Source organism: Panthera pardus, unplaced genomic scaffold (assembly GCF_024362965.1).
Source record: "Panthera pardus isolate Hobbes unplaced genomic scaffold, ASM2436296v1 HiC_scaffold_11, whole genome shotgun sequence".
Lineage (NCBI taxonomy): Eukaryota > Metazoa > Chordata > Mammalia > Carnivora > Felidae > Panthera > Panthera pardus.
In genome coordinates this window covers 31,708,831-31,720,986 of record NW_026526666.1, presented here as the reverse complement: position 1 = coordinate 31,720,986, position 12,156 = coordinate 31,708,831, and the positions used below count along the sequence as shown (strand labels likewise).

Here is a 12,156-nt window from a genome sequence, read left to right as displayed (position 1 = left end):
AAGAGTTATGTTCTTGAGGGGCACCTAGATGTTTCAGTCAGCAAAGCATGAGACTCTTGATCTCAGGGTTGTAAATTCAAACCCCATGTTGGGTGTAGGGATTACTTAAAAAGAAAATCTTTAAGTGGCACCTAGGTGGCTCAGTCGCTTAAGTATCCAACTCTTAATTTTGGCTCAGGTCATGACCTCACGGTCATGAGATTGAGCCCTGTATTGGGCTCTGCACTGGGCTAAGATTCTCTCTCTACCTCTCTCTGCCTGTCCTCTGCTCCTCTCTCTCTTTCTCAAAAAAAGAAAAAATCTTAAAAAAAAAGAGTTATGTTCTTGAAAGCTGATGAGAGTAGATCTTCAACATTCTCAACACACATACACACACACACACATACACACACAGTTAACTATGCCAACTATGTGAGATGATGAACATGGTAATTAAATTGATCTTAATAATCATTCTATAAGGTATGTGTGTATATATAATATACATACATATGTCACAAAAAGTTATGTTCAGTGTTCAGCCTCATGGAGCTATTTTAAATCCAATGTTCTCTGTGTGTGTATGTGTGTGTGTGTGCGTGCATGTGTGTAGGTATTATTATAGTAAATTAATGCTTTCCAGCCAGATAAATAATAGCTGTACAAACAGTTTAAGTATTTCAAAAACCATAATGGAAATTGAACATTTACCCATAGAAAGCCTACCTATGTATCTATTTATCTGTCTGTCCAGCTGTCTTTCCGCATATACATTTGGCTGGATTTATAGCAATTTAGCCTTTAGCATTGGTTACTTCTATAATCTTCATAATCTTTGAACAGTTTTTAAAAAGAATAAATGTTGACTTTAAAAGTCAATTTGGTAGGGAAAAATAGTTCAAAACATGGGGTCCAAATGTAAAATATAATAATAAAAATTATCCTTGTGAAAGCTTTTGCAAGTACTGTGCCCATTATGACAGGCTAGGTGTGTGGTTTCCAGCTAAATAACGTTAGAAAATGTCCTCACACAAGTATCATTACATTAGAAACTGGTAGAAATTGCTCTGCTTAGTGAGGTATTATGCGTTCTTTCTCAGTCTGACTTTGCCTCTGGAATTCTTGACTCACATTCAGAATGGAGCTCTTAATCTTTCAGAGGCCTCTCTCTTTAAGGCTATATGCAGATTCTCAGCTGCTGAAGGGTTTCTATGGTGATGGACTTTTCTTTTAATTAAAAAAATTTTTTTAATGTTTATTTATTTTTCAGAGACAGAGACAGAGACAGAGTGTGAGCAGGGGAGGAGCAAAGAGAGATGGAGACACAGATTCCGAATCAGGCTCCCGGCTTCAAGCTCTCAGCACAGAGCCTGATGCAGGGCTCAAACCCACAAACCACGAGATCATGATCTGAGCCGAAGTTGGACGCTGAGCTGATTGAGCCACCCAGGCACCCCTATTCTTGTACTGTTTAAAGGAGAATCTTCTCCCTCTCCCTTCCCACATAGGATTTCATTATTATTTCTTGCTTACAGACCTAGAGAATCTGGTGTTACTTTCCTGCCATTGCTCTGGAAATCCACCCAGCATAAGGCATGTAGTACTGACTGGACAGGCAGCAGTGCCAAAAAGACATTGACACTATGACAAAGTGAGGGATCAAAAGTCCATCACCATAGGGGGGCCTGGATGCCTGGTTGAGCATCCTACTTTGGCTCAGGTCATGATCTTGTAGTTCATGGGTTTGAGTCCCTCATTGGGCTCTGTGCTAACAGCTAGGAGCCTGGAGCCTGCTTCAGATTCTGTGTCGCCCTCTCTCTCTGCTCCTCCCTTGCTCACACTCTGTCTCTCTCTCTCTCTCAAAAATACATAAAAATAAAAAAAATTAAAAATAAATACTATAAGAATATAAACAGCTATCAAATTCCTGAAATATTCAATATGATGTTAAATAACCAAAAGGTAAACTTTCAGGGAGAAGCATTGAGAATGGAGTTGCGCTGATACTCACATGTTTAAAAATAATCATGGTATGAGCTACTTACTATGCCAGGCACCCTTATAGACAAAACAGTTCTGCCCACATGGAGCTTCTATTCTAATGGGGGAGACAGGCAATATATCAGTGATAAAATACTGTGAAGGAAAATTAAACTGTTGGCCACTAGATAGAGCTCATTACTTTTTTTTATGTCTCACCAATCCTCTCAAAAAGAATGATGTTGAGTGCCTGATATGCTGTTAAAGTTGTGTTTGGGGGCCAGGTGATAGGCTATCTCTCTTTTCTTATCTCTCCCTCCTTATTCAGATTTTCTTTTTCTACCAGCTTACAGAAAGGGGGAAATATAGTTAAGATGTACTACAGAGCCAACAAGAGGTATCTTGGGGTAGGTGAATTAGATCAGCTCCTTCCTAAATCATAGAAATCCTCTCCCCTCAATTTCCTGGGTATTTACCCTTATTTATTTATTTATTTATTTACTTACTTACTTAATATCTGAATGTATCTTTTAAAAAATATTTACTTATTTATTTTAAGAGAGAGAGCATGAGCAGGGGATGGGCAGAGAGAGAAAGAGAGAGAGAGGAAGAATCCCAATCTGAATACAGATATTTGTTTAATATCTGTATTCACCACTAGACTATTAGTTTCTTGAATAAGAAGTACAACAATGCTTCCCAGTCCTTGACAGAGTACCTGATAGGTACTCAACAAGTACCTTTTGAATGAAAGGATCCCTTTAGCCCAAGCAATTGCTGTTTTCCAGGTGGTCTCATCTAACTCCCTAGGGACTCTGTTTTGATGTTTGGCTGGTGAAAAAAATCTCCATAATAAAAACTTGGGTGAGTTTTCCTTTTCTTGTGTTCTATGAATTCCTTTTTGTCAAAGAACTCCCAGTGGATGGGAAGGTTGTGTGTGTGTGTGTGTGTGTGTGTGTGTGTGTGTGTGTGTGCAAATCGAGTAGAAATATTTTTTGTCATTCTGAGTTCAGGGTCATATTTTTTCCTCTTTCTACTTGGAGAAATCCTAACACACACAATGGACATATTTTTAGTGCTCAATGGAACTTAACCAATGTTAGGCATATACTTTTGTCAGGGCTAATACTAGATAAAAAAGGGTCTTGAACCTTCTCTACAGCCAGTAGAAGGAACATTGTAAAAACTGCTAGGGGAGAGAATCTAAGGAGGTTCATGGGTCATGGTCTATCCTAAAATCTCTTGGTCTTAGAATAATTTTCAGCATAGAGATTCTGTTGAATGTTTTGTTAGATTTATACCTAAGTATTTCTTGTGTTGTTGTAAATGGCATTGTTTTTTTAAATTCTGGCTTCCAATTGTTCATTACTTGTATATAAAAATGCAGTTGAAGATACATTTTTTATTATTACTGAAGTAAAACTGACATTCAATGTTATGTTAATTTCAAGTGTACAATGATGTGGGAAACAAAGGCAATAAGAACAAGTTAAATTTCCCTACTATCTACAACTCACTGACAAATCTTTGAAACAGGCAGAGTGACCTTCCTTTGGGAGCTCAGCTGCCTCGATGCTAACACTTTGATAAAGGCAAAAGGCAATTTTAGCTTAACATCATCCTGACCCCCCAGGATCCTGTAAGTCTACTTTAACATATAAAAATTCCTTTGGAAACATCCTTTATCTCTGTCCCCTCCCCTCAAGATAGATGTTAGCAATCATCTTCCAAGGATATGGCCCACTGATATACATCTGGAGGGTCCGTGACTGAGGTTTCCCTAGACAGTAATAAATGACCTTTTCCTAACAACAGCTAGCCCCCTTCAAGTCCTGGAAACCTTGCTTGCAAAATTCCTTATAGACTTACGCTATCCCTAACCCCCTCCCAATCTGAAAATATATAATCAGCCACTGCTCACAACCCTAGTGTAGCTCTCTCTGCCCATGGGTCCTGTCTCTGTGCTTTAATAAAACCACCTTTTTGCACTGAAGATGTCTCAAGAATTCTTTCTTGGCCATGGGCTCTGAACCCCATTATTCCCACATCATATAACTTTGTTAGAAGGTAGAGAAGAGACAGGAAAGTGTCCCCCAAACTGAGAAGCCACTTTGAGACTGGAAAATAAAGCAGGCCACTCCATACAGTTTGCACAGTTTTACTCAGGGAAACTTACTGACAGGAAGGATCCGGTGGAGGATGATCCATGTCACCTGCATAGTTACGCTCCACAAAATTCAGACCTTAGTCCACAGATTTTATAGAGCGAGGGGCCACACAAAAGGGGCACTGTAGTGAGCTCAAAGGGTCTGCGTGTTCCTCAAAGGGCTTGCGAGCACCTAACTGACGGCTACTTCAGTTAGTGCTTGTGGTACTACCTATGCATCAGGAAGAGGAAAGAAATACTTTATCTCTAACAGATTCCTGGGAGGCCAAAGCAAGCCCCCCTCCCCCCAAATCCCTACCTTGATGGGCATTTCCAAGGTATGTAAGCTAATCACCAAGGGGCCTGGAACACACAGTCAATGATGGGGTCAGTATTGTCAGCACTGTTTCAAAAATATTGATTGGACAATTCTCCACATTACCCAATGTTTACCATAACTGCGGTCACCACCATCTGGCACTATACAACATATTACAATATTATACAACAAACCTGGAGTATCACAATCCCAGATTTCAAGGTATATTACAAACTGTAATTAATCAAAACAGTATAGTATTGGCACAAAAATGAGCACATAGATCAACAGAACAGGAGATGGAGTCCTGAAGATTGATTTGTGTGTTGATCTTATATCTTATGACCTATTAGTTCAAAGAGGTTGTTTTGGTAGATTCCCTGGGATTTTCTGGATGGGTGGTGTTGAACAGGAGTGGTGAGACTAGACTTACTTGCTTTGTTCTGAGTTAGTGGCAAAGCAGTTTTTCATCATTAAATATGATGTTATCTGTAGGGCTTTTGTAGATGCCTTTATCAGCTCAAAGAAGTTAATTTTTACTCCGAGTTTGCTTAGAGTTTTATCACGAACGGCTATATTATTTTGTTGAGGTTTATCTGCATTTATTTATATAATTAAGTGGTCTTTATTCCTCAGACTTTTAGTATGGTGAATTACATTAATTAATAAACCTCAGTTGATCAAGGGCATATAGCCCAAATCAGATATATGATTTGCAAATATTTTCTTTCATTCCATAGGTTGCCTTTTCATTCTCTTGTTTCCTTTGCTTTGCAGAAGCTTGGTGTAGTCTTATCTGTCTATTTTTGATTTTGTGGCCTGTATTTTTGGTGTCCTATCTAAGAAAACATCATCAAGACCAATGTCAAAAAGATCTGCTCTGTTTTTCTCTAAGAATTTTACCATTTCAGGTCTTGTGTTGAAGTCTTTAATTCATTTTGAGTTGATTTTTGTGGATGGTGTAAAGGAAGGGTGCAATTTAATTTTTTTGCATATGATATCTATTTTTCCCCAACAGCATTTGTGGAAGAGACTATAATTTCCCCCACTGTGTATTCTTGGCATCCTTGTCAAATATTAGTTGATTTTTCTCTGTGATGCAAGGATGGCTCAGCATAAGGAAATCCATAAACATGATACACCACGTTAATATAATTAAGGATAAAAATCATATGATCATCTCGATATATGCATATAAAACATTTGACAAAAATCAACATCTTTTTATGATAAAATAATACTCATAAACTAGGTATACAAGAATGTACCTCAACAGAGTACAGACCATATATAACAGCCCACAGTTAACATTATACTCAGTGATGATCAGGAACAAGACAAGGATACCCATTCTCACCACCTCTATTCAACATAGTACTGGAGCCCTAGCCAAAACAATTAGGCAATAGAAATAAATAAAAGTAATCCAAATCAGGTGCCCCTGGGTGGCTCAGTCAGTTAAGTGCCCAATTCTTGAGTTTGGCTCATGTCATGATCTCTTGAGTTTGGCTCATGTTGTGAGATCGAGCCCTGCATTGGGCTCTGTGCTGAGTGTGGAGTCTGCTTAAGATTCTCTCCCTCTGTCTCCCTGTATACTTCCCTGACTTGCACTCTCTCTCTTTCAAAAAAAAAAAAATAATAAAATAAAATAAAAAACACTTTCCAAACGCATTTAAATCATGTTTTCCTTAAAAAAAAAAAAAAAGAAAGAAATTCAAATCAGAAAGCATGAAGAAAATTATCTGTTTGCAGATAACAAGATCCTGTATGTAGAAACTTCATAAAACTTCACATGAAGCGTACATAAAACACATTTATTACAGCCTATTTTAAGCTGGTAACAACTTCAATCATGTACCAAAGCTTCATAAAAATTCTTAGAACTCATAAACAAAGTTTAGTCTGTGTGTGTCCTTAAAGCTAAATGGAATCTCTAGTAGGCAGCATACTGTTGGAGTCTGTTCTTTTTAATTTTAAAGGATTTTAATTCCTGTTTTTTAAAATCCATTCAGCTTCTCTGTCTTAGAGAATTTAATTAGTTTACTTTGAAAATAATTAAGATAGGTAAGGACTTATACCTGCCATTTTGTTGTTTTCTGACTGTTTTGTAGTTTCTTTGTTCCTTTTTTCCTCTCATGCTGTCTTCCTTTGTGATTTGTTGATTTTTTACAAAAAATGCATGTTTTGATTCTTTTCTTTTTATGTATTATGTATCTACTAGAGAATTTTTCTTTGTGATTACCATAAAGCATACATAAAATTATATTTATTATAGTCTATTTTAAGCTGGTAACAACTTAACTTCAATCACATACCAAAACTACACTCTTACATCTTGTCTCTCTCCCACATTTTATACTACTTATGCCATACTTTACATCTTTTAATATTGTGTATCCATCAACAAATTATTGTTTTAGTTATTTTAATAATTTTGTAATTTAACTTTTATACTAGAGTTAAATGTGATTTATGCACCATCATTACCATATTAGCATATTCTAAATTTGATCATATATTTACCTTTATCAGTGAGCTTAACACTTTCATACGTTTTCATTTTGTTACTTAGTACTCTTTTTGTTTTGACTTGTAGAAGTCCCTTGAACACTCCTTGTAAGGCAGGATTTGTGAAGTCCCTCAGCTTTTGTTTGAGAATGTCTTTATCTCTTCTTCATTTCTGAAGGACAACTTTGCCAGGCATAGTGTTCTTGGTTGGCATTTTTTTTTTTTTTTTTTGCACTTTGAATATATCATCTCCCTGCAAAGGTTCTGTTAAGAAATTCCCTGAAGGGCACTTGAGTGGCTTAGTTGGTTAAGCGTCCAACTTCAGTTCAGGTCATGATCTCATGGTTCATGAGTTTAAGCCTCATGTCGAGTTCTCTGCTGACACCTTGTAAGCCTGGAGCCTGCAGCCTGCTTCGGATTCTGTGTGTGTCTCTCTCTCTGCCCCTCCCCTGCTTGCATTCTCTCTTTCTCTCTCAAAAATAAATATAAAAATTTTTTAAAATATGAATTCTAGTATATGTATCACTTACATCAATTGGTTTTACTGAAAGATTTTTATTTCATCAGGTAATGATAAAATTGCTAGTGAAAGAACGCCAAAGAAATTTTTATTGTAAGCTGTTTTACTTGCAATTTTACCTAATAGAAATGCTTGGGCATTTTGTGCAGTAATAGTAAATGTCCTCTGAAGACCTTACTGGTAGAGTATGAAATTCATTATAAAGTATATAAAAAGTATACGTGGATTTAACATATACATGCTAGGAGCCAAAAACTATCATAGTTCTTATAAGCACTTTCTATTTTCTTTTGGACTTATGCTCTTTTCAGCAAAAACCACCTGTAACCAGGATTAAACACTGTTTCGCCAAACATTGTTATACTTACTACAAGTTGTTTTAACATAAAAAAATTCATTTTCAAGTACAGGCCTGCATAGTATCCCTCCAAACAAAGGTGAAGTTTAAAAACAATTATAAAATGTTTTCCCCAAAGAGAGGAGAAAATGGACCTCTCTTGCTTCTTGATGTTTGCTTTTTCCTATGTGTCTATTATTAGTGGAGAAAAATATTGGTATTTTATTTTATATCTAAGCTATTATGGTAATAAGATTTAGACAAGTAATTCAGACATTTAATAAAGGTATTAAAACTCAGGTTTTATTTGTTCAGTTATAATAAAGTTTAAATGTCTTACTTCTTCTCAGGACAAAGGCATACCTGTATGTCACTGTCCTGTTATAATACTGTTACCCAGGGTAGCTGTTGGTATGAAAGGAGAGGGCAGAAGAAATGATTGCTATGGAACCTATCAGTTCCGACCCCCTTGTGAGAGAGGAGGGGCGGGGGTGCAGCAGTCCTAAAAAGGCCCTGGAGGTAAATTATAGCTGTGTCCTCTCTGCAGTCAGGCTGTACATGGACCTCCCAGTCCTCTAAGAGGCATCACTCGGGCCACCTTGCTCAGCCTACACCTTCATCCTGTTCCCACTCCCTCTCCTTATGGTCTCCTCCCAACGACGGACTTGGACTAGGCCCCTTGTTTCTACACCGGTCTGCAATCATTGAGACAAAAACTTACTTGTTATCATCAAACCAGTGCTAGCAGGTAAATCAAGCAAAACAAAAAAACCACTGGGGAGTCTTAATGTATTACCTCATAAATATTCTTATGTTTATTTTTTTTTTTTTTTAGTGTTTATTAAAACATTTGAGAGAGAGAGAGAGAAACAGCATGAATTAAGAAGGAGCAGAGACAGAGGGAGACACAGAATCCTGAAACAGGCTCCAGGCTCTGAGCTGTCAGCACAGAGCCTGATGTGGGGTTTAAACCCATGAACTGTGAGATCATGACCTGAGCCAAAGTTGGATGCTTAACCAACTGAGCCACCCAGGCACCCCTAAAAATTTTTTTTAAATAAAAAGAAAAAAAAATTCACTGATAGCCTTCTGAGGATTCCCTTGTATGTGACAAATCACTTTTCCCTTGCTGCATTCAAAGCTCTTTTGTCTTTGAATTTTGAGAATTTGACTATAATGTTTCTTGAGACAATCTTCTTTGGTTGATTTTGCTTAGGGTCCTTTAGTTTCATGAATGTGGATGTCCACATCCCTCCCAAGATTTGGGGAATTTTCAGCCATTATTTCTGTAAATAAAGTTTCTGTCCTTATCTGTTTTCTCCTCTTTTACTCCCATAATGCATATATTTCTTTGCTTGATGATATCCGATAGGTCCCATATGCTTTCCTTACTCTTTTTCTTTTTATTCCTCTAACTGGCTAATTTCAAATGACCTGTTTTCAAGGCCATTGATTTTTTTTCTAATTCAATTTACACTTATTATAAGAACTGCCAGATATTTCATGTTAATATTTACATTTTCATAAGTACTTGCAGTTAGAATTCAAGCTGAGATTCCAATAAATCTCTTACATGTTCAACACTTTTCCTATCCTCAGACTTTGCAAATATTTTAACGAACATTTTTTGGATTTTATTCTGCCTTTGGGGAATTTATACTATACATATAACACAGAGGAAAAAAGATTACAATTTGGCAAAGCAAATTGAGGACAACTATATATAGGGTTGCAAATTGAAAAACAAGTGTAGACTATGAAATTCAAAATTTTAACACAGATAAATTCAGCCATTAGTTTTTCACTTTATATAAAACTTCACTCATAACTTCGTATTTATTTATTTTAAATTTTTAAAATGTTTATTTCTTTTTGAGAAAGAGAGAGACAGAGGGTGAATGGGGGAGGGGCAGAGAGGAAGACACAGAATCCGAAGCAGGCTCCAGGTCTAGACAGGGCTCAAACTCACGAACCACAAGATCATGACCTGAGCTGAGGTTGGACTCTTCACCGACTGAGCCACCCACCCAGGCACCCCACTCATAACTTCTTCGAATACCAACCTCCTGAGGGTATTTATTTTTGTATTTGTGTATAGTTGGCATACAATGTCACGTCAGTTTCAGGTGTACAACATAGTGATTCCACAACTGTGTATATATTATGCTGTGCTCGCTGCAAGTGTAGGTACCATCTGTCCTCATAGAATGCTGTTAAAAGGCCATTGACTATATATCCTATGCTTTACCTTTCATTTCCACGAAAAGGTCATTGATTATTTCTGAATAATTAAGTCTGCTGTTGAAGCTTTTGATTTTTTTTTTGGGGGGGGGCGGTCAGTTGTATCCTTCAACTCCAGATTTTCTGCTTGATTATTTTTTATGGTTTCTATTCCTTTCTTCATATTCTCATTTTGTTCATGTATTTTCTTGATTTTTTTTAGTTGTCTGTGTTCTCTTGTAGTTCATTGAGCTTTAAGAGTATTATTTTGAATTCTTTGTCAGGCAGTTTACAGTTCTCCATTTCTTTAGGGTTGGTTATTGAAGATTTATTTTGTTTATTTGGTTGCATCATATTTCCCTGACTCTTCATGTTCCTTATAACTTTGCACTGGTTTCTGTGCACAGGATGAAGCATTCACCTCTTCCAGTCTTTACAGACTGGTTTTGGCAGGAAAAGACATTTATTGGTCAGCCCAGCTGGAGATCCTGGGGGCCTGTCAAATGTTTTCTGTGGATGTGGACCTCCCAATCTCCCTTCCTTCTAGGGAAGAGATTTCAGGGTGGTATACCTTCTTTCAATTTCACAGAGTCATGTTGGCTGCTGTAAGCCTGCTTTCTTTTTCCTTAGAGCAGTGCATTGATAGGGTGGTGTATTAGAAACATATTCCAGTCCTCTCCCTCTCTTCCAGGGGAGAAATCTCAGGGTTATGGGCCGTCTTCCAATTTCACAGAGTTATGCCGGCCACCACAAACCTCCTGCCACATTTTTTCTGGGTCACAGTACTGAAATGAGAAGTTGTTGAGTTCCATTTTTCTCCCTCCCTTCTGAAGAAGATTCTGGATTGTGTGTCTCTTCCTATCCCATAGAGCCATGCCAGCTGTTGAGAGCTGCCTGCTTCTTTTCCCTAGGACAATAAACTAAAATGCCAGGATGTACTGGAATGGCACTGGGTGCAAGCTCTACTTGTCTCCCTTCCTCTAACTCTCACAATCATGTAACTTCTCTTAATCCCATAGAGCTATGCAGTCAGCTGAGAGGTCCTGCCCTTTTCTTTGTTCAAAGTCGCCCCCAGGCATTCTAACTTTGCTGCTTGCCTCATCACTCTCGAGTAGGTCTTTTGGGCAGCATCCGGAAAAGTGAGGATGATATCAGATGGTTGCTTCCCTTATATTTTGCCCCTGAGGGAAAAGTCGTGGGCTGAGCAAAATTTTTCTCTAGATGCTAAGCTGTTTCAACTTGTGGCAGGGACTGATACCAGCAAAGTGAAATAGCATTCTTTTATTGGTGTAGATGAGAGCCAGGATTTCCTATTCCATTATCTTATGGATTTCAGTTCAGATTCTTTTTAAACTACAAATTCAATTAGAATTCAATTTAGAAGTTACAGTACAATTCAGATCATCTATTTCACCTAAGGTGGGTTTTAGTAGTTTGTGGGGTTTTTTTTAGAAATTAGTCCATTTCATCTAATTTGTTGAAATTATGCATGCAGAGTGGTAACAGTATTGAGTTTTAGTTTATCTGTCTATCAAATATTTAAAAGGTTTCTTAAATTTTTATCTTTGTGTTTATTTTTCAGTCAATACCTTAATTGGCCTAATTGATTCTTTTTTTAAATCTTTAAAAAATTTTTCTAATGTTTATTTAGTTTTGAGAGACAGAGTATAAGTGGGGAGGGGCTGAGAGAGGGAGACACAGAATCTGAAGCAGGCTCCAGGCTCTGAGCTTGTGTGGCCTAATTGACCCTTGACCTGAATATGTGGAGGATAGTTTTCAGCCCCTCCCACTATATCAATGGACCTTATATATCTTTTCATTAAACCCATAGAAGGAAAAGTAACAGACTGTCACTTAAACAGTAGAAAATATACCTGCCCAAGTTAAAAAGAATTTTGACACAAGAACATCATAAGGGTCAGCAAATATAGGTCCTAACATATGCTAGCTTTGGCAGATATCACCCGATGACCCATCTCAAATTTACTATATCAGAAAGTCAAGGGAAGGCTAGGGCCCAGAGAATCTTTATATTTAATAAATTGGTTTTAATGCACGGTGGGGTTGAAGACTACTGGTGAAAGCAACATGCCTCCCTGGAGACAGCTTCATTTTGTTCCTGGAGATAGTATAGAAAAAGCATTAAA

At 37.4% G+C, this 12,156-nt stretch overlaps 1 long non-coding RNA gene across 1 annotated transcript; it reads right to left on the bottom strand.

Moving 5' to 3' along the window:
- Positions 1–3,341: 3,341 nt before the first annotated feature.
- Positions 3,342–6,107, bottom strand: LOC109246233 (uncharacterized). The gene is made up of 2 exons (XR_002071273.2): positions 4,425–6,107; positions 3,342–4,337 (listed from the first exon to the last, which is right to left on the bottom strand). It is a non-coding gene; the product is annotated as an uncharacterized LOC109246233 (long non-coding RNA).
- Positions 6,108–12,156: the final 6,049 nt, after the last annotated feature.